Here is a 21100-nt window from a genome sequence, read left to right on the forward strand (position 1 = left end):
TACTTATAATGATGTGACAATTAAGGAAGATGCTCCTAAAATATAGACGGTAGGTGTCGGGGAGAGGTGATTAAATGGTTGCAAAATTTATGTGTTGTTTATTGTCTACTTTGCCGAGGCCTCTGGTTATGATATACACATACCTTTCCATAGAATATTAAATCCTATGTGGGTGCATAATGCATGCGCAGAAGGATTAGGCATGAAATGTCACTTCAGCAATGTGCCTGGGGAAGCTCTGACGCTGTCTGACCTTTGGGCGTCTGGGAGGGATGCCTATACCTGTGCCCAGCGCTGGAAGGGGCCCAGGCCCTGCCCAGCAAAGCCTACCCCCCAGACTGCTTACTCCTTCCTAGCATACATGTTCGCCGAAAAAGGTATTTTCTCCCTTCCGATTGGCGTAGGTTGGTTTTTCTTTTACGTGGTTGCAAGTAGAAGTCCCTTCAGTCTTCTCCCTTGGGGTAAGTAGAAAGGAATCAGGCCGGGGGCCCGAAGTGGCCTACACCCGGGGACTGGGTAGCTGCGGAGTAGGAGGCAACTCGTGGGCTGCCCCGCAGAAGCAGGTGGGGGCAGACAGCGGTTCGGTTCCCTCGTCAGGGGAGGGGAGTGCGGCCGCGGGTCCCTCCCCTCAGTCGCGGGTGGCAGCGGCCGACGCCAAGCCGGTGGGGGCGGGGTGGGGGCGGCGCGGAGGGCGCGGAGATTACTGCGGCGCCGCCGGGGACGCCAAGGGTCCCGAGCGGTCCCCACGCGGGACCGCGAACGATGACAAAAGACAGTCACCGAGATCGAATAAAAAGAAGTTGGTCCCCGCGCGCCGCCGGTCCCGGGGCCCCCGGCGGCCTCCAGTGGCCGCGGGCGCCGGCGGCGGCGGCGTCCCCCGCCCCCAACCCCGCGCGCAAGTGCAAGGCTGCCCGCCGCGCGGCGCACGCTCCGCGGCTCCCGGCTTCCGCGCAAAACTTCGAGCCTGTCCACGTGAAGTTGTCGCTCCCGTTCAGAGGGGCAAAGAGCTTTGGGAAAAGCTGGGCAGTGGCGACGGCGGTGGCTGTGCGCGCGCTCTCTTTTTCTTTTCTTCCACTTTTCCCCTCCCCTGCCTCAGTCCAGAGTTTTGGCTCCTCTCCTTTCCTCCTCCCCCTCGGAGCCGGCTTCTCCCCCCGCCCCGTTTCTCCCCCACTAGTGTACGCTATTTGTTGGCGGGGGTGGGGGGGTGGGGGTGGGTGGCCGAAGGGGATGTCCTGTTTTCACCAGAGGCACAGCGCGAAGGGGAAACTCCGACACTGGAAAGAACGAGAGTAAATACCTAAATACAGACGCACGGATCCGCGGCTGGGACAGACACTTGAACTTCGGATCCCGAGGCGGTTCGGGCTGCGGGAGGTGAGTGTCCCTTCTCCCCGTCCCCTCCCGCGGGTCCCGGTTTGCGGGAGCCTGCGGACTCTCCCCGGCGAAGTGCGCGCGGCTCCGCCGGGGACGCCAAGCGCCGGGGACGGAGGACGCGCGGCGTGTGGGCGCCGATTCCCGCGGGCGTCCGGAGGCGGAGTGCAGCACGCCCGAGGCCCAGGCCGCCGGGGCTGCAGTGGTGCCTTCCGCCCGGGAGGACGCCCCTTGCCCCGAGGGTCTTCTCCGAGCCTGCGGGGCCGCTGCGGGGCGGTGGCGGGACGGGGTGCGCCGCGCCCTACCTGTACCCGCCCCCGGCTCGCCGAGGCGCGCGCCACGGGGTCTCCCCTACATCCTTCCTGTGCCATTTATTACTGGGATGATCCCCCTAGATAAGCCTGACGCAAGGATGCTGACCCGGTCCGGTGGAGGGCCCGGGCTCCTGGCATTGTCACGATTCGGGATGCGTATGTACGTTCACGGCTTGTGCTCCGATCTCGAGGCACGAACGGGCCTTTTAAACCGCGGCCATCCCACTTTAATAGTTTTTATGCGGCGTGGACCCAATGTCTCCTGCAGCTTGCCAGGGTCCGTGAAATTAGAGGCGCCTTGTCAGAGGAGTCGCGTTCATTGGCTCGGGACGCGGATGCCATGGAGGGATTATAACTTCTCCAAACGAAGGGACCTGGCTGCGGAGAGCAGGTTTTCTCTCGTTTCAGAGCTTGCTGGGGTCCCGGGTGGTTGTGGCCCTGGAAACGGCTCTCTGTTTTAGCGTGTGGTTCAGCGGGATTCGGAAGTAGACCGCGTGTGTGCTGGTGTTATTTTGCGCCACCCAGCAGCCAGAACTTTCGTTTAGTAGCACTTTAAAGATGTTTCTCTCTTTGTAAGCTAGCATTATTGGGAGCAACTTGGAGCTGTAAGGAAGTTTGCGGACCGAGTCCCACGGCAGAGCTGTGGCGAAGCCGGAGAGCAGTCCCCGGTTGGGGTGGCAGTGTCTCTCCTCCCCACCACCCCTCTCGCCCCTTCTCTTGAAGGCTCGCGGGGTTCGTCCTTGGGGTGAGTGTGTGTGTGTGTGTGGGGGGGGGGGAGGGTAGTGTTTGGAGACAGTCCCCTGCCCCCTCGCTTCCCGCGCCTCTCTCCCCAGCACTGCAGAGCGTGCAGTCATTCATGAATCCCTAACCTGAGACCCAAGGAGGGAGGCGCAGGTCCCTGGGCCCTTCCTGCCAGGGGTGCAGAACAGCGACGGGGCGTGTGTTTTGGTTTCAGAGCAGTTCCACGTGGAGCATCTCCGTGTGCGTGTCTGTGTGTTGTGTACTTGATCTGTGAGGAGGTAACAGGAGTCTCGTGTTCAAACCCAGTGGGCCGTTGGCCATTAATTTGCTTTCCTGGCTGTCATTACAGACACTTCCAAAATCTGATACCTCAGAGAACCAACAGGTTAGGTTTCACATTAAGAGCTCATACTTAACGGTTTTCTTTCTCCCTTACCCCTTTTGGCTTGGCACCCTGGGATCAACGTAATTGATGTCGCGAAACATATCTTCTCGAATATGGCATTTTGTTCCTCTTCTCAGCGGCCACTTTTTGCACCCTCTTGCATTTGTCAGTTTCTGTGCGGGCTCCTTCGGGACTTAGGTGGGAGTCTTAGGAGCTTTTAACAACCGCGGGCTCACCTTTAGCAGCTTCTGGAGTTTCATTTACACTTAGGTGACTGGCAGGATTGGGAGTTGAAGATGGTTTTTGTTTGTTTGTTGGGTTGTTTTTGTTTTTTATTTTTAACCCCCCCTCTTCCCCCCAGGACAGGGATTGCACTTGATAACGTTTCCAGAACTTTGGTTTTAAACAGAAACGTTGCCTTTTTTTTTTCTTTTTCTTTTTTCTCTTATAATGTTTGTGGCCAGCTTGTAGCTGAAGAACCAAAAACCAGGAAAGGGGGCGGGGAGAGAATCCTAAAACAAAATATTTGATACGTGGTATGGTGGGTGCGTTTTGGGGGACTGCGCTCAAAAGGCAGTTGTGTGTGTGTGTTTTAAAATAACATTATCCCAAGAAATAAGTAGCAGTAGTAACAAGAGACAAACTGTTTTGTGTGGAGCTCGACTGCCAGAATCTGATTTTTATGGCAACAATACCAAAGGCAGATATAACCGCATCCATTTTTATTGTCGTTATAAACCATAAAAATAGTTTGTTCCACCCGATTAAAAGTTGTAAGCCATTCAGAACTAAACCAATTTTTAGAAATGACTGTTCAAGAAAGAAAGTTAAAACTTTTGACAGTTTACAGCTTTGAAAGTAACATAATTAGATTATTTGGAAACTCCTTTTTTTTTTTTTTTTCTGATTGGTAGGGACATATCCTTGTCTTTCAGAACAAGTGAAGGTCTAAAATCAGTGTAGTTTTGAAAAGCCTGTTTTTCTTTGTCAGTTACCTGAAAATAGTATTTTAATGTATTTATACATTTTAATGTATTTATAATTAGAGGTTGTTTCACAATTATAACAAGTAAGAAGATTGACTTGATTATGTTTTTTATTAGGAATTATTTCAGTGGCTATTAGATACTTAATTTCTCTTACAAAATGGAAAGCTTTAAGTAAATGTTTATAGCTAGTATTTAAATACTGTGTTCAAATTTTTAAAAATTAAAGAAATAAAACATAAGATTTGTATAAGAAGAAATTGGTTCAGGAGCAATCATTATTCTTATTAGAAAATATAGATGCTGCATTCTAGAGGATTTGTAGAAGCTCGTGGAAAAACTTGTCTTTGCATAAAAGTTTCTTTCTTGAAGGGAGTTTGGCAGATGAGTAGTTTGTCATTTTTTCTTTTAAGAAACCTCTTTGAATTAAAAAAAAAAAGAAATCAAGTTATCCATTTCTAAGAGTTTCCTTTTTATTTATGTTGTGATTTGGGGTGTAAATAAATTTTACATACCCACGGGAAATAGAGTGTCCAGTTTCATGTTTTCAATCTCTGTTGCAAGTTCTAAATGACTGATGCCATGTCTAAAAATATATTTATGTGGCTTGGTATTTCATTTAAAAAAATTCATGCACTGAAATGAAATTATCCAGAATCTTTAGAAAAGCAGAACAGTAGAAGATCCATAGCGATTGTTATGAAGAGTTAGGATGTCGGAAAGTTCCAATTCTAACTTTCAAATAATGAGGTTAACTTATTTCACCCAGTGAAACCTTCCATTTTAATAGAGAATTCAAGAAGAGGGGAGATAATCCTTTTCAAGACTTAGTGAAATGTTAAGTAATAAGAGTGCAGGTATTTATTATGTTTTTTCATTATCTTTTTTTCCCCCTATTAGGTAAATGCAGGAACACTGAACATTCAGTAAAAACAGGCCCCCTTTATAAGGAGTTTATTCACCATAGTTCTGTATTGCAGCTGCTGATCATATTTCATGGAGCTGTTAAAGCACTTAAAACCTAAAATTAGGTACTGTCTGGTTGTAAATATTTCAGATCCCTCATTTAAGAAACAAACAGAAAAGCGTGGTATCAGAAGTAGAAGATGTTTTGAATCTTCTCATTGAAAAACTGAACAAACCTTTATCAAAGACCTTCTTTTTCCGGTGAGAATGTAGCCATGACAGTTGTTTTTAAATGGGTATTATTTTTACATAGTCTAAACTCTTATAATGTGTCTTCCTATAAAGTGTCTTAAACTAATTGTATTCAGAAATACAGTTGGGGGATTTTATTACAATGGTTACTAGGTGAATGAAATCAACACGGGACGGGATGGACGAGACAGTTGCAATGTACCTGCTTCTCTCATGAATGTTTCCTGGTGAACTAAGAAATGACTTGATCTTTAAGGCATTTGTTCTAGAGATGGATGAGATGCAGTGGTGTATTTAATTGCAGTGTGTGTAATATTGCATCCAGTTAGATGCATTTTAACACGGGGAGCCCTGAATATTCATTGAATTGTACATGGAGCAAAACTTGGCATCATTTATTTTGAACTTGACTGGAAGAAAATAAACAAGAAACACATATTCAAAGGCAGTGCAAGCAATTTTGATTGCTTTTAAGAGGTTTGAAGACTTTGTAAACATTACTGTCACCTAATATTACTCCTGGCAGTTCACGTTAGTATATGCCTTGGTGATACGCCATTTTACTCTTGAAGTTTGTGATTCTTACCATGTATCCAGCTATGTTTCTGCTAGTAGAGAGGACTGAAAATGAATACCACTACCCTTACTGCCCTAACTCCTTTTCTGTCTTCCAGAAAGAGATGAAATGCATTCATTTAAAAATAGAAACCATTTTGAGTTATCAAAACCACATTTTTATGGTAGTTTAAAATAGTTTCAGAGAGTGCACCTCTGGATCTCACTGTAACCTTTTCTGTCATTGAGAGGTGCTAATTGATCTTAGGTCACTGACATAATAGTATAGTTTGATATTTGAAACCGTTCAACATTGGCCTGGCCCTTTTCTCACCCTGAGATTTCAGTCCATGGCTGATGAATAACACCATATTAAAACGTCAGGAATTCTAATTTTTTTTTCTCTCTATGAAACATTTTAATACAACATACTCATTTTTGAAGCTTTTATTTATGTACAATAAGTACATTTATTTTAATGCACCTTTGAGCTATGGGAGAAAGACTGATATTATCGTGTTAGGATTTTTTTAATATTTTTTTCCACGGGTAGATATTTTTAGATGAAAATTTGAGGCAGAGTTTGATTGCTGTGATCACATTGGAATACTTTCAAAGCAAAGTTGCATTAAACTGGTATTGAATAGCCATCTCGAGATTTCACACCTACAGTATATTTTCTTAGGCATGTTCATATCTTAAAATACATCTGAAAATAGAAATTGTCAGATTCGTTTTTGTAAAGCTGTCATTTTCCTTTCCCTGTAAATCATTCCCATTGTCAATGTCTGTTGTTATTCTCATCACAGCATCATAGCCGACATTTACTGAGGCTTTACGTTAAAGTGTGGAATAACCAATTTTATCTTTTCAACTCTACCATAAATTAGGTACTTTTATTATTCCCATTTTACAGGTGAGGAAACTAAGACCCAGTCATGCAATGGAGTGGAGCCAGGGTCCCAACTCTGCAGTCGGACCTCAGAGGTCTGATTCTCAAGGGCTGCATCAGGCAGTCGCTCCCAACAGTCATTTATGAGTTCATTTTTGGTGCTTTCCGAACAGACATTTTATTTTTTGTATTATTAATTATGTATTTATTTAAGGGTATTAGAAAAATATGTAAAGTGACATATTGAACCTATAATTTCACAGATCATATTGTTGAAGAAAAGGACAGAAAAAGTATTGATGTAAAACAAGTTAAATTTTAGAAAGCGCCTATTTAAAGAAACGGATGAAGTAACAGTGAGTGAGCGCTCGGCTAAAATAGCCCAAATCATGGAGGTTGGTGGCAAATGACTGAATTTGGAGAAACTATTACCCTACAATGCTTCCCAAATGTCAGGAACTTATGAGCAGGTCTTTTTAATATTTAACTTACGTACCAACTTTTCCTTTGCTTTTCAAGCCTTATCCATTGGTTAGATGTTATTGATTTTGTTAGATGTTATTGGTTTTGTTGTTGTTGTTATGATGTTGCTGTTGTTTTAAGTCTGAATGCTGGTTGTGAATCTCAAATCTACACATTTATCTTGAACCAACTAATAAAGGCTGCTTGATGAATTTCTAGAGGCAAGTTTAAATTGTAATGGGTCACTCATATTTTGGAAACACTTTCAGTTTGCATGGATATCATATCAGACTATATTTTTAAGGTTTTCTCTAGGTGAACACTTGCTTTGCTGTTGATAATCTGTTTTATAACTTTATTGTTTCACTGACACAGTGGTTTTCATTTATTTATTTATTTATTTATGTATTTAGCCACAGACCCTTTTATTAAAGTGAAAACTGACACTCTGCCCACAGGAGGAATATTCACTGCCCTGAATGAAGCAGAACATGGGTGGCCCGTGAATCACTCACCAACACTGCCCTGCAACCATTGCCCGCTGCCAGTCTCTCTGAGGGTCTTTGAGTGTGTGAAAATCTCTGAAAAAAGGTCCTCTGAGAAAGGGGCCCATTCAGAGTACCTGCTGTATAACATGTTGAAATGTCATCCACTAAAAAACAAAAACAACTCTCAAATACCACAAAGTATCTCCAGTGTAATATGTGGGCAAAGGCATGCCTGCCCATCCTAGTATTACTTGGAATGTTCTTCTTAACCAATCTGCCACTTTATTTCAGTTTAGCACTTGGAAAATAAAAGTAGCCGGTATGTTTCCCACACGAAGGTCCAGGTCTGAATGAGGCACACTGAATTTTTACATGCAAATGTTTGCTATATTAGAGTATCTTTTTTCCTTTAATGACTTTCTGAAGAAACATCAGCAGTGGCAGAAATTGACATGCCCTTAGATTTTCACGTAAATTATTGCTGCCATTTCTGTGATTCTTTCCTCTTTTCTTCCTAAAATGAAAGGGACATTTTGTAGTGAAGGCTACAATTAAATCATAAAAGTTTACATTCATATGCCATTAAGTTTAATTCTACTCACAAAAGCAACAGCATTCGATTTGAAATTCTATACTTAATCAGGTAGGTGTACCACATACTGGGAGAGCTTATTCTCTGAAAGGTCACATACACAATTCACAGACCTCTGCGTGTACCCTACAGAGTGATCTATTCGTTACAGTTCACCTCTGACTCTGAACTCCCCAATGTTAAAGGATTTGAAAAGAACTAAATGTTCTCACTAAGAGATTGAATACTTCTAACCTGATGTGCCTAGTGTGTTGAAAGTGATGATAACTTGGGGAAGTCAGCAGGTCTCTGAATTAGGTAATGCTTTTCACTTAAAAGTTTATATTTTAATGCAAATGTATATTCATGTATGAGTATGACTCAAGTAATTCTAGCCAGATTTAATCACAAGTGGGTGAGTCATGTTCAGATTCCCTTTTGCAGATTTTCTGTAATCTCAAACTTTGCTTCTAGTAGGTATCTTAGGAATGCAAACTTCAAAAATTTCTGTCAAGAACAGCAATACTACTAAATTTGTTCACACGAATCTTTAGGTGTTCAGATGATGTTGCTGCTTTGTTTTTCTTAGTTGACCCAAGAAGAATTGTAATTTAGGTCCGTTTTCTCTCCTTAATTATTGCCTTTGGATTTTAAAGTCTTCATTGGTGAAGATACCTAACAAAATTATGGGTACCCATACATGATTTTTAAGCGCTTTTTCATTTTCAGTGTTGCTCAAGACATGTAAAAATTAGAGTGAAATGAATAGGTTTTTCCCTACCGTGTATTAATTTTGGAGACGTTGGGGCTTTTAGTCTCTTTTAGGATGTTTTACTTTTTCTTGGCATATACCATTCACAAGGAATGGTTAACGGTAATAAGTGAGTTAACCGTGATAACCGAGGTCGCGGGTTTAATTCTCAGATGATCATATTAGCTTTTTGGGTGGACACGTGTCCTATATACACTTAGTCATATTGTCTTTAGTTTGGTCCTGGGGGACCATCGTGGATGATGCTGGACCTGTCTCCAAGACTCTCCTCCCTATCTATAAGATGTTCAATCACATTTGTTGACAATTTTTAGCAGGTACCTCTTGCACTTCAACATGCTTCAGAAAAATTCTCTCTTGCCTCTAGGACAATTCCAAAATTCTTAGCAGGGAGTACAAGGCCTTTTGTGCCGAGAACCTTATTGCTCAGGTTGCCTTTCTCCTCCATCACCAGCTGGTCACAGGAATCTCTAGTGGTAGAGAGAACTGTGCATGTGATTCTTTCTACCCGGAAGACAGCTCTTCTGCCCCTGAAACTTGCTTTTTTACTTCTTTTCCAAGACTGCAGACATCAAACGTTACCTCTTCTGGTAAGTTCATGTGTCCTCCAGAGGCTGAGTTGGATGTTTCTTTCCTTTTTGCTGTCAAAGCACCCAGCTTCTACCTTCAACCCAGCACCTGCCACATTGACATGTAATAGAGGTCATGAATTCAGATCCTGCTCTACACCTGTGTGTTTACTGATGCACTTACTGGCATTTTTCATCTCCGTATTTCCAGTGAGCAGGGGTCACTGTGGAGTGAATTTCTGTGGAGTGAAATGCGTAAGGAAAACGGGGATGAGAGCAGTGATGGTGAGACCGGACATCCTCTGTCATGAGATTGGAGGGCCCCATGAGCGGGGTAGCTGTGACCATGAGACGCAGGACAGCCTTAAGAACAACCTCAGGGATTTTCTGTGTTAGCCCAGTAGAATTACGACTCTGAATCTAGGCCCAGCTTATAGGATGTGTGTATGAGTGTAGAAATGTATTTATTTCCCTCATGACTCTTGAGAAGTCAGTGGTCCAGTGGGTCAGCCAAGGATCCTAAAGGTCTTTGAAGATACGAGTATTTCATTGCACTTGAAATCCAAGGGAGCTGATTCTTCTTATAGCATAATGATTAAGTACAAAGAATATGGAGGCAGGCTGCTTGGGTTCAAACCCCAGCTTTGACACCAAAGACTCTGGAATGATAAGCATGTGACTTAAACTGGTTTTGCTTCAGTTTTCTCTTGTGGAATAGAACATACTCTGTGAGGTTCTGATGACAATTCAGTGAGTAAGTGTATGTGAAGTATTTAGAATGGTGTCTGATAAGAGTATTAGCTGCTATGATTATGATTGTTACTCTTCATCAGGTCACCCAAAATGTTCACAGAGTTTTAGAGCTGGAAGTCATTTTGGGGGTCATAGACTGGGGACTATAATTTGAGTCTCCAGTGGTCCAAATGCAAATTTGGCATTCTTGGGTGATCTTGGCAAAGCCGAGGCTGTATTTGGATCCCTGAGAGAAGACATTAGAGGGGCCCCAAACTGGGCTTTGGCCATTTATGTTGCACAGAATTTCTTTTCACCAGTGCTTCCACATGCAGTATTCTAGATTTTTTTAAGGCTTTGATTTATGGGGCTCTCCAACTTCCCTAAACAATTAATTTTTTTAAAATGTTTGTTTATTTATTTACTTTTGAGTGGGGGGAGCAGAAAGAGAGGGAGGGAGAGGGAGAATCCCAAGCAGGCTCCTCACTGTCAGTGTGGGGCTTGAACCCACAAAACGTGAGATCATGACCTGAGCCGAAATCAAGAGTCAGATGCTTAACCGACTGAGCCACCCAGGCGCCCCCAGTACTGCTATGACTCTTATCTCTGCAGAGACAATAGGGGGTTATAAGCACTCTGTTTCAGAATTTATCACTCAGTCCTTGGATTCAGATGTGATGAGTGTATAGCAGAGTGGGGCTGAGGGAGGAAGGGAAGTTAAAATAATTGTTAGTCGAGGTTCTGTTTTTATTGCTTACCTGGAACTTCCAGATGCATCTGTCCTAAGAAAAATGTACTCATATGGATGTTGTACTTGAATCCCTTAGCATAGGCAGCCCAGTGTTTCTCAGTAGTGGACACATAGTGTGACATTAGTCTCAGGTGTTCTCAAGCTCTTATTGGCATTTGGGGTTGATGATTGTTGGCGTGTGTATATGGCTGGCTGATGCATTATAGAGTGTTGAGTAGCATTCCTAGTCTCTACCCACTAGATGCCAGCAGCACCTTCCCTGGAGTAATGGCAGCATCTCCCCAGACATTGCCAGGCATCCTCCGGAAGCCGATTGTCCCCATTTGAGAACCCATGACCAGAGTAGATCTTAAGATCACTTGATTTGGTCAAGAGACTCCCAGGCATCTGCATGAGCGGATCGTTCTATTTTCAGTCAAGTGTCAAGACTCTTCATACCTTCCGCCCAACTTTAAATACAAAAATCAAACAACTCTTATTGGTTGTGTTGATGGATAAGCTGTACACAGATGGGATTTACAGATTGGCTTTACACAGACTTTTAAAAATATTTATCTATTGAGGCACCTGAGTCGCTCAATGGGTTAAGCATCCAACTTCGGCTCAGGTCATGATCTCACGGTTCGTGGGTTCGAGCCCCACGTCGGGCTCTGCGCTGACAGCTCTGTGCTGATGCAGGGCTCGATCCCACGACCTTGAGGTCACGACCTGAGCCGAAATCAAAAGTCGGATGCTCAACCAGCTAAGCCAGCAGGTGCCTCAGGCTTTATACGGATTGACTACTTTTAGCATATTTATTTTTTCTGGGAATAATATATGAGTAGGGAGAGCAGAATACCCAGGGAAGTATATAGGAAGTAGATATTTCTGTGGCTCACCTTTACGTCTATTTTTTTTTTTACTGTTGCTTATTAGTAGATACTGTTGATTCACTTTTAATAATGACAATTACCTATTTTTTTCCCACAGATGAATAACTCAGTCACAAGAAACTTGTATTTACTGTAGTGCCAGAAAAAAATAAAGTTTCCTATAATCAAAACTGCCTAAGATTAAAATACTTAATACAATTATTTGTTCATTTCCGATGAGAAATTTTCAAATGAAATATGTCTTAGCTTTCAGTTTGTACCACAATTTCAGGATCTTGAATTCAATAACATTAGTCCAGTCCGAAGAAAGTGAAAATGAAAATATTGCATTAAGCACTCCTGTGATGAATCACCAAATCCAAACTTAGTTCTAATTCTGTAGGTTTAATTTTGACAAACATTTTATCTGTGAACTCCTGTGTAGTTGATGTAAGTAAATGTGACTGTGGTCTGAGTACCACCTCTGTCCTCTGCCTAGTTTAGCCTATATGAAAGATGTTTGAAGATCACTTAAATGAACAAAAAGGAACATAATGCTAATGTAAAGTGAGAGAGGAAAACTACCTACATGAGTTTTGGATTGAATGTGAAAGGTATTTTGAAGTATGAAATAGTTATAGAAATATAATTCGACTCATAACTCCTATGAGGTCTAAACAGTAGATAATTCTTGTCATCTCATTAGTAATTGCAAAGATACTTGAAATTCTACACATATGTATTATCTAATTTAGTGGTTTTACTTTAATTATATTAGGCAGGTAATCATGTTACCTGAAAGCAGTCAAACTGACCTAGGGATTTCACGTCATTTACTAATTGAGGCTCAAGCAGGCAGGGCGGAAGAACCTGAAAACGTACTCTGTCTCTGTGTCTCTCTCATACCTCTCCTTGATTTATGCTTTAAGTTTTGAAATGTACTTTTAAGAGGGGAAAGTGGCTATGCATATAGCATACTGAATGTGACCAAAATGTCTTTCTGTTTTCTAAGAGGAGAAGAACCTTGCTCAGCCACTTGTTAGCAGAAAGATGAATTGGATTCTGGGCCACCCAATGACAGATGGGGGTCATTCCATGGGAGTTGGGGGGGTTGTCAGGGGCTTAAATTATGAGTTTTCAGTTTTCTTTTTTTTTTTTTTAATTTTTTTTTTTAACGTTTATTTATTTTTGAGACAGAGAGAGACAGAGCATGAATGGGGGAGGGTCAGAGAGAGGGAGACACAGAATCTGAAACGGCCCCAGGCTCTGAGCTGTCAGCACAGAGCCCGACGCGGGGCTCGAACTCACGGACCGCAAGATCATGACCTGAGCCAAAGTCGGCCGCCCAACCGACTGAGCCACCCAGGCGCCCCGAGTTTTCAGTTTTCAGATGGTGGAGGAGAGTTCTGCTCCCTGTCTTGACAAGAAGTCCAAAGAAGGCGTAGCAACACTCAACTCCATCCAGGTGCTTTATACCTGATGTTGAATAAGAAGCCTGTTCATTGGAGAACAGCCAACAAACCAGAGGTTTGGTTTTTTCGAAGGAACACTTCCTGGGCTCATAAATTAGGGAACCGCCCCCCCCTCCAAGAATTTCAGGTCACATATCTACTTTCTCAGGTTGATTCTTTGTATAATGGGTCCTAATGTAAGACTTACATATTTTTATGAATGCTCTGTTACTAAGTACAATTAGGCACTTCCTTTTTGTCTCCCCGGGGTATTCTCTCCCCCCATTGTCTTCCACTGCCCCAGCTATCTCAACCATCTCACATCTTACTTTTTTGCTGCCTACCTGTACAAAAAAATCTACTAACTTTTCAAGGCTTAGCTCACATGTCACCTCCTCTGGGAAGCCATCCCTAAGGCTCAGGCAGAATTCATTCTTTTCTCTCTGTAATACCATAGCACCTTTTTGGGGCTGTTAATATCGAAACACATTGTGCTGTGGCTGATGATATGTGAATCGTTCTTCTAGAGAGATCCTGAACTCACTGAGGATAGAGATCATATCTTTCCCCCACTGTAGTGCCAGGACCTGGGCATATTCATGGAAATTCACTAACTGCACTATTCCATGCATGTCTTCACAGGACATACAGCCAAAGCCAGGCGGCTACAAAGAAAATCCTGTTTACCGTTTAGAAACTGATTTTCCTTTTCTCATGGTCAAAGAAACACATTTATTGGTGGTGGTTGTTTTTTATGGTAACTTATTTGATATTTCATTTGCACTAAGATATTATTATTTTCTAGAAGAAGAAAAGATCTATCCAGCATGAACTGGTGTTTTGAATAAACTAAAGTTAAAAAGACAGATTCCAGTCAAGGTTTAATAGTCTTTGTATTTCTGTTTTCCTCCGAAAACAAACTTCGGCCTCTCTGGTTGCTTTCTGCAGAGATGCACTGCATGTTATTTTGAAGAATTTTTAACCCTCAGAATTATGGACTTCATCTGAGAGGAAGCATGTTCTGTATTTGTTTATGTCAATGTTTCAAAATATGGGGACCAGAAATCCCAGATGTGTCTTAAAGTATGTGTGGCCTTTTGGTGAGAGAAATTAGGTCTTTTTTCAGGCACAATTGAGGAAGGAAAATTTTTTGTTTAGTTTCTAGTGGTTTGTTTTTAGGCATTTTCCACAAAAAGATGAGCAAGACCCTTCAAAACCACCAACTTGCTTATTTAGGGGGAAAAAAAAACCCCTCCCGTGTCCAAAAATAACATTAAATTAAAATGATTGTTTCCAATAGTTTCAAAAATTGTGGTTTTATTTCCTTGTATGAGTCACTTCTGAACGCAGTATGTGATTGCACTACATCATGAGGAAGCATGTTTGCTGGATAGTTTAGTAAGTCACATTGTTTATCAGAGAATCAGATCAGAAGAGGAATTTAGCTTACCTCTCCGTTTTGCAGCGGGGGGAATGGATTAGGGACGTTAAGTGGTGTCTTCAGAAAGAAGCTAAAAAGAGGACCTCCTCCTGGAGACACCCCAGTGCTTCCAGCTCTCTGAATTGTTGCCTTTATTTTTCCTTTGGGCATGTCTGACAAGGAGTTGCAGATACTGGAATCAGACCACAGTCTGTCTGTGTCCAGGCCCTGCCGCCATTCCTCAGCCGTGCAACCTTGGGGAAGTTACTTACTGAGCTGCCGTAGGCCATAGCTCTAGGATGTGGACACGGGGAGTAATAATAGTACTTGCCTCTTGCCTCGTGGAGTTGCAAGGAATAACCCAGTTCATACAGGAAAAGACACGGAAAATGCTCAGAACATATTTTGAATTGATTTCTTTGAATAACCCGCTGAGTGTATTTAATATTCAAAAAGGGGACTTTCGTGCTGCTGAAGCAAGATTTTTTTTTTTTTAATCAGTTTTTTTTTTTAAGAAAAGTAATTCATACGTTGGGTAGCACATTAAAACAGAGATGATAGAAATTATTTTTGAGGGGAATGACTGGAAGAAGGAAGGAGAGAGCCTTCTGGAATGCTGGTAGTGGCCTTTATCTTGGTTCGATTGCTGATGACACGGGGTGCTTATTTAATAAATGTGTATCAGTTTACTTTTGATTTGTGTACTCGTGTATGTTTTACTGTAATAAAAAGTTAAAAAACACAGATGTATTTAAAGCAAAAAGTGGATGTCCTTCACTTTATTCATTTCCTCTAGATTCCACAATTCAGGGTAAATCGTTTTATTCTAGTGCACTTCCTTTCAGACTTTTTTTTCCAGACTTTTTTTTTCCTGTACATATGTAAATATAAGAACTATATGAGGTTGTAACTTATTTTTATTTTACGTTTGTTTTTATTTTGGTATCGTGTATCTTGAATGCTTTCCCACGTGAGTACGTATAATTCTGGGTACTCCTATTTAATTTATGCGTATGTTTTACAATGTAACTGTTCCCTTCTTGGTGTATACTTAGGTTGCCTGCAGTTTTTTCTTATTATGAATAGTGTTGCAGTGACGATTTTTATATAATTCTCTGTATATCTCCCCCAAATTCCTGGAGGTAAAACTCTACATGCAGGATCAATAGGCAAAAGAATATGAGTATATTGCATAGATGGTCCCGAAAGATTTTTCCAAGAAGTTATAACACCTTGCATCCCTATGATGATGCTTACATCTTCCTCATAAAAGAGATGGGCAAAATGTTATGCTCAATTTAACACTGTAATAATTTGTGCTCTAATTCATAGGAAAGCTAATAGTAATAAATTCCTTGAGACTCAAACACTAATTGGAAGTGTTTAGTGATAAGAGCAAATCGTTCTATTAATCCCATATATAACAAATCTATGTTATATACAGTTAATATCTCATTTAAGAATTGTTAAATGAGTAATTATGTGAGTAATTATTGTGTTTATTCATAGTTCTTTAATTGGTAGGAAGAAAAATCCATATATGTCCTATTCGTGACCTGGTTTTCCTCAGTACCATAAAACATTAATAAGAATTATTAGGAGAAGTGGCTCTAACTCATATGTTGTTGATGAGAATTTATGAGGAATTACGTATCATTATTCTGTTAAGAGCCAACTATGTGCCAGGGGCACATTCTAAGCACCTCGCATATATTGCTGTAGCTTTTTAACGTGTATTTGAAAAGGATAGACATGTATTATTATAAGTGAGATTACTCCATCCTGAATGTATGTTGATAAATAATACTATATGCCAAAATATTAACTGTCATATCAATGTACTAATTTGTAAATCTGTGAAATGTTATAATCTGTTTAATGTGAAAATTAAATTTAATGTCTCAAAATCCAGAAAATTGCTACTCAAGTCCTGACTACCGCAATGTGATACATGAAGTTTAAGATGAAGTATATTAATCAGTTGACTTCATTGTTCAAATCTCCTATGTAGAAAATTCTGTTTCCAGAATAGTCAGTTCTTACAAGTTCTGGTTAACCTTTAAGAGTTATCTATTATCTTAAAAGAGTAATCCAACTCAAAATAGCTAACCTATTCCTCTAGCAGTGGATAAATATGGCTATCAATTTTTGTGGGGTTTTTTTTCCTGCAGAATTTCCTGTTATTCCAAGGGACTCAATAGGACTTATGCACATAAAACTGAAAATTATATTACTACAGGGAAACTGCTTTGTGCCTTTGAGAAGGAACTCTCTTGCTAACTTAAGTACTATATGTGTGTAGAATAGCTAACATTTTCCTCCCAAGAAATTTCATGTATGCAGTTAAAACACTCTTAAATTGATTAAGGATTTGTTATATATTTCCAGAAGCACTCAAGAGTACTTTTATGGTTATAAGAGTAGAGTGCATTAGAATGCCAGAAACCAGCGAATACGCTAGAGGCCTTCAAAACCATGCCCAACATTCCTGACTGTACCATATAAACATGTGGGGCAGCCTGGAAAAACAAAACAACTCCCCATCCCCCCCCAACAGAGGTAAACCTATGATGATAACACTTCAACTGGCTTAAATATTAATTTGATACTTTTTCTGTTAGAAGTAATTTTTATTACCTAGCAAATGGAATGGAGAAGTAATAAATATGACTGGTATTTTTTTCTCAAGTATCATTTTACATTAGATTTGACTAGTTACCTTTATACTTTTTGGAAAGCGTATTATGGAACTACCACAGTATTTTGCCTATTAATCAGGGAAGCTAAAAAACGTTTTATAAATGTTGAATCAAAACCTTCACTGCAGTGAGGGAATTAAATTTCAAGCAATATACTCCTTTTATAGGGTGAGAAACTGAAGTATGGAGAAATTACAAGATTTTCCCAAAGCCATACATTGAGTCATGGTAGACATAGAAATCTACAATTCTGTTTGCCTGATTCACTCTACAATTTCATGAGATGAAAGTTGTCTATTTCCTGACATGTGCCTGAGGAGTGTTTCCTCATTCCCTTGCTGGTTCATTCATTCACTTAGTTTATACATTACATAGGAATCAGTGTTTTTGCAAGATACAATCTTGATGTAGGGAGTGTGAATAATATTTGAATTTATCTATCTTTGATATTTTCTTTGAAGAAACTTGTATTTTTTTTTCATGACCATGAAAGAGAAGTTAAGGCATTCAACAATAGGTTGGATTGTTCAGGGGTGGGCCACAGTAATATCTGTGAGGAACGCCTGAAGCTTCTTTAGGAGCTAATACATTCTGTTCAAGGGCTTGAACAAGAACTTGGCTGAAGCCCTAGTTAGTCCTGGAGCAGAGTGGTGGCCAGAAGAAACCATATTACCCATCAGGTGTACGGAAAGGACCAGTGTCCACATCTCTACAATCTCTTATATTTGGTTTGATCAGGAGAGGGGAGATTATCCTGCTTCCCTGTCATTTTCTCGAGTTTCAAATCTCACATTTTTAATTCTTGTTTATTGTGATCTTTTTCTTCCTAGTTTAACCAGTATTTTCCCAAGCTTTCTTCACCCTTTTCTTTTTTCTTTGTTTCCCTTTCTTTTCTTTTTTCTTTTTTCTTTTTTCTTTTTGTTTTTCTCCAAGCTGCAAGAGTCCTATTTAAAGGAAATAGTATTTCTCTGGGTCAGACCTCACTTCTCCTTGATTGAACAGCTGGTGCCACAAGTAATGTCAAATGAGGAAAGTATCCAGCACCTTCCCCCCGCGCTCTGCCCCCTCCCACACAGTGCCCTGTAACAGAGAATCCAAATAATATAAAGCGGTGCCATCTGCCCTCAACCTTTTCTACAGAGTTTAGTGGACACTGTTTTGGGTTTGTTTGTTTGTTTTCTTGTTCTTTGCTTGCTGCTCTGAGACTTAGGACTGAAACTCAGTTCCAGCTTATGGCTCACCAGCTCTTTCCTTGGAAGAGTTCTTTCCCAGGAGGCTCTTCAGGCCCAAGAACACTTGGAGCCCTGGGAGCCTAACCCATAGATTCTACAAACAAGCCCAGGCACGTCCAAGTCCTAGGCAAACCAAACCTTCCGGTATCTTAAACATTAGTCTTTTTCTGTGATTTTCCTGAAGTATAATTCAGTCTTTAACAAACAAGCAAATGAACAGAATCTTAAGGTCTTTCATTCTTCCTGCTTTGAAAACTGATTCCCATTAATTTCCAATTCTGCTAATTGGGTTTCCTTTTCATTTTTGTCTGGATATTAATGTGATATTTGGTATACATTAATACTGATCTGTACTAATTTAATGTCCATTTATAATTGAATGGTTTAAAGATAATGATGCACTATGACCTAGTTGATATCGGTCTTCCATTTAATGCATTTCCTAGGCAATTATGCATTCCTAGCAATTGTGGCTGAGTGAATTCTCCCATAATCCCTGTTGGGAAACAAAACTTTTTTTTTTTTTTTTTTTTAAAGATGTGGTCTTATGAACTAGAGGTACTTGAGGAAAAAAGATTTAGAGGTGACGTGAATGGTAGCACTCTCTTAATATCTACCCTACCTATTAAAGCAGGATTCAGTTTATGCTTTGTGACTCTGATGGGCAGACTAGAGTGGAAATTCGGAATGATAGATTTAAAAACTAATACATAAGGAAGAATTGAAAATGAAGAGAGGAAGAAGGAGGTGATTCTCCTCACTGGAGCTAAGAAGCTTCAAATGTTGTATCTGCAGACTCATATGAGCACTCTGTAAATAAACCTCACTTATTTCTGTATTCCTCCAGATCCCAGGACAAAGAAATAACAGAACACACACGGGTCCACAATATGGAATTGAACACCACCACCAAATTTATTAGACCTGTTATTTTCTGAATTCCTAGATCTTTAGCCCTTAAAACGTTTTTGGATTTTTAGAAGCTATAATGACAGTCTTTTTGTTAATGGGATTCTACTTGGATTTTTTTTTTCCTCCTTATTTTGAGAGAGGGAGCATGAACAGGGGAAGGGCGGAGAGAGAGGGGGACAGAGGATCCGAAGTGGGCTCTGCACTGACAGCAGCGAGCCCGACGCGGGGCTCAAACTCAAGAACATGAGATCCTGACCTAAGCCAAAGTTGGGTGATCAACCAGCTAAGCCACCCGGGTGTCCCAATGTGACTCTACTTTGAATGTGGGTATAAAGTCAGTGGATCCTACAGGGGAATTTATTGAGAGGAAAGAAGGTACTCAAGCTTTCCTGAACCCAGCCTCAATTAAAACTCCGGATTAAAAAAAAAAAGCAAAAAACAATTTAAGTGTCCCAAATTTTAGGAAGGCCAGTAGCATCATATTTGATTAAACCCCTAACTAATATTCACTGTGGACATAATTCAAGCAAGTAACTTGTTTTAGATAAGTCAGATTTATTATTATATTTTAAATTTCTCATGTTTACTTTGTTATGTATTAGATTCTGCACACCCCCCCCCCCCCGCCTCCCCCAAATGAAAAGGAAGACTCTCAGTGGTCACATCTTGATTCCTGAGAAATTGGTGATATGGAAAATTTTAGAGAAAAATATTTGTGTTTGTGTTGTTGTTTTTTTGTTCCCATTAATTTCACTTCAGGGGCTAAATACTTCCCGCGTATTTTCTGTTAGCTTTTTTGTTTGTGTCATCTTCCTCACAAACTGTTTCCTTAGCTAAATATAATCTGATATTTAATTCATTCATTTCTTTCTGGAGATTTCAGTGCATATACTTCAAAAACACTTTTTATGTTTTGTTTTTTTTTACCTAAATTTGTGTATTTATCTTTCGCAGTGTGAGGTTCCTTTAATTTGGTTTCTATTCCTTCTATTTCTTTGGTTTAAGCATACTGACATTTTTCAGGTTGTCCTGTAATCTCAGATTTTGGGTCCCAGTTTCCCTGTTGTTACGTTTCTGTCTGTCTCTATGGTGTTTTATTTCCTTACGTAGCTTATCATTTTTGATGAATTTCTCTCTCAGAATCTTTTCTGCTCCGGGAGCTAATTTTGCATTTACTTCTCCTGGAGTCTAGGGATTTCAGGCCTCTGGATCAGTCCTGCTTGTAGTTTTTTTGGTTTGAGGTTTCCATACCAGAGATACAGTAACAGTTCAGAATTTACATTTGAGCAAGACTGAGGTTTTGATTTATCTCAAGTAATTATTTTCTCTTACTCTCTTCCCAAAGGCTCCATCATATGACAAGCTTCCTTGCTGAGTCAGATGGCGGGCTGAGTTTCCTAGCCCTCTTTCAATGAAAGGGACAGAGTTTTCAGACTTTCTTTTTATACACTGCCTCTTGCTTTTGTTTCCTGCCCATCTCTATAAACGAAGATAATGACAACAAACGCAATAATACACAAAGAATATCTTTTCCTCTCAACTTTCCACATGGAACGTTTTTCAAGAATCATGGGCGTGACACCTGAAAGTCATATTTGCCTTAGGAGTTATAGTCACATATTTTCAATGTCCTATTGATTTGTCTTTATTATTATCATGCATGTCTACCTTTTCTCCATGTGTCTACCAGCTGCCACATCAGTTCGGGTTCCCTTGACTTCTTACCTAGATCAGTGCAACGGCTTCAAGCGGCCCCTTAATTCTGGTGACTGTTTGTCTTGTTTTTCA

General features: G+C 40.7%; 1 protein-coding gene across 9 annotated transcripts in view; it reads left to right on the plus strand.

The window, feature by feature from the left end:
* The first annotated feature begins 1265 nt into the window (after positions 1 to 1265).
* The window catches only part of EYA4 (EYA transcriptional coactivator and phosphatase 4), a 276398-nt gene continuing 256563 nt past the window's right edge, over positions 1266 to 21100 (plus strand). For all 9 annotated transcript variants that reach the window (XM_042939863.1, XM_042939862.1, XM_042939868.1 and 6 more), the window contains exon 1: positions 1266 to 1374. The gene's annotated coding sequence lies outside the window, so the exon portion shown is untranslated. The remainder of the gene's footprint in view (positions 1375 to 21100) is intronic.

This window comes from Panthera leo, chromosome B2 (genome assembly GCF_018350215.1).
Source record: "Panthera leo isolate Ple1 chromosome B2, P.leo_Ple1_pat1.1, whole genome shotgun sequence".
In the NCBI taxonomy this organism is placed as follows: domain Eukaryota; kingdom Metazoa; phylum Chordata; class Mammalia; order Carnivora; family Felidae; genus Panthera; species Panthera leo.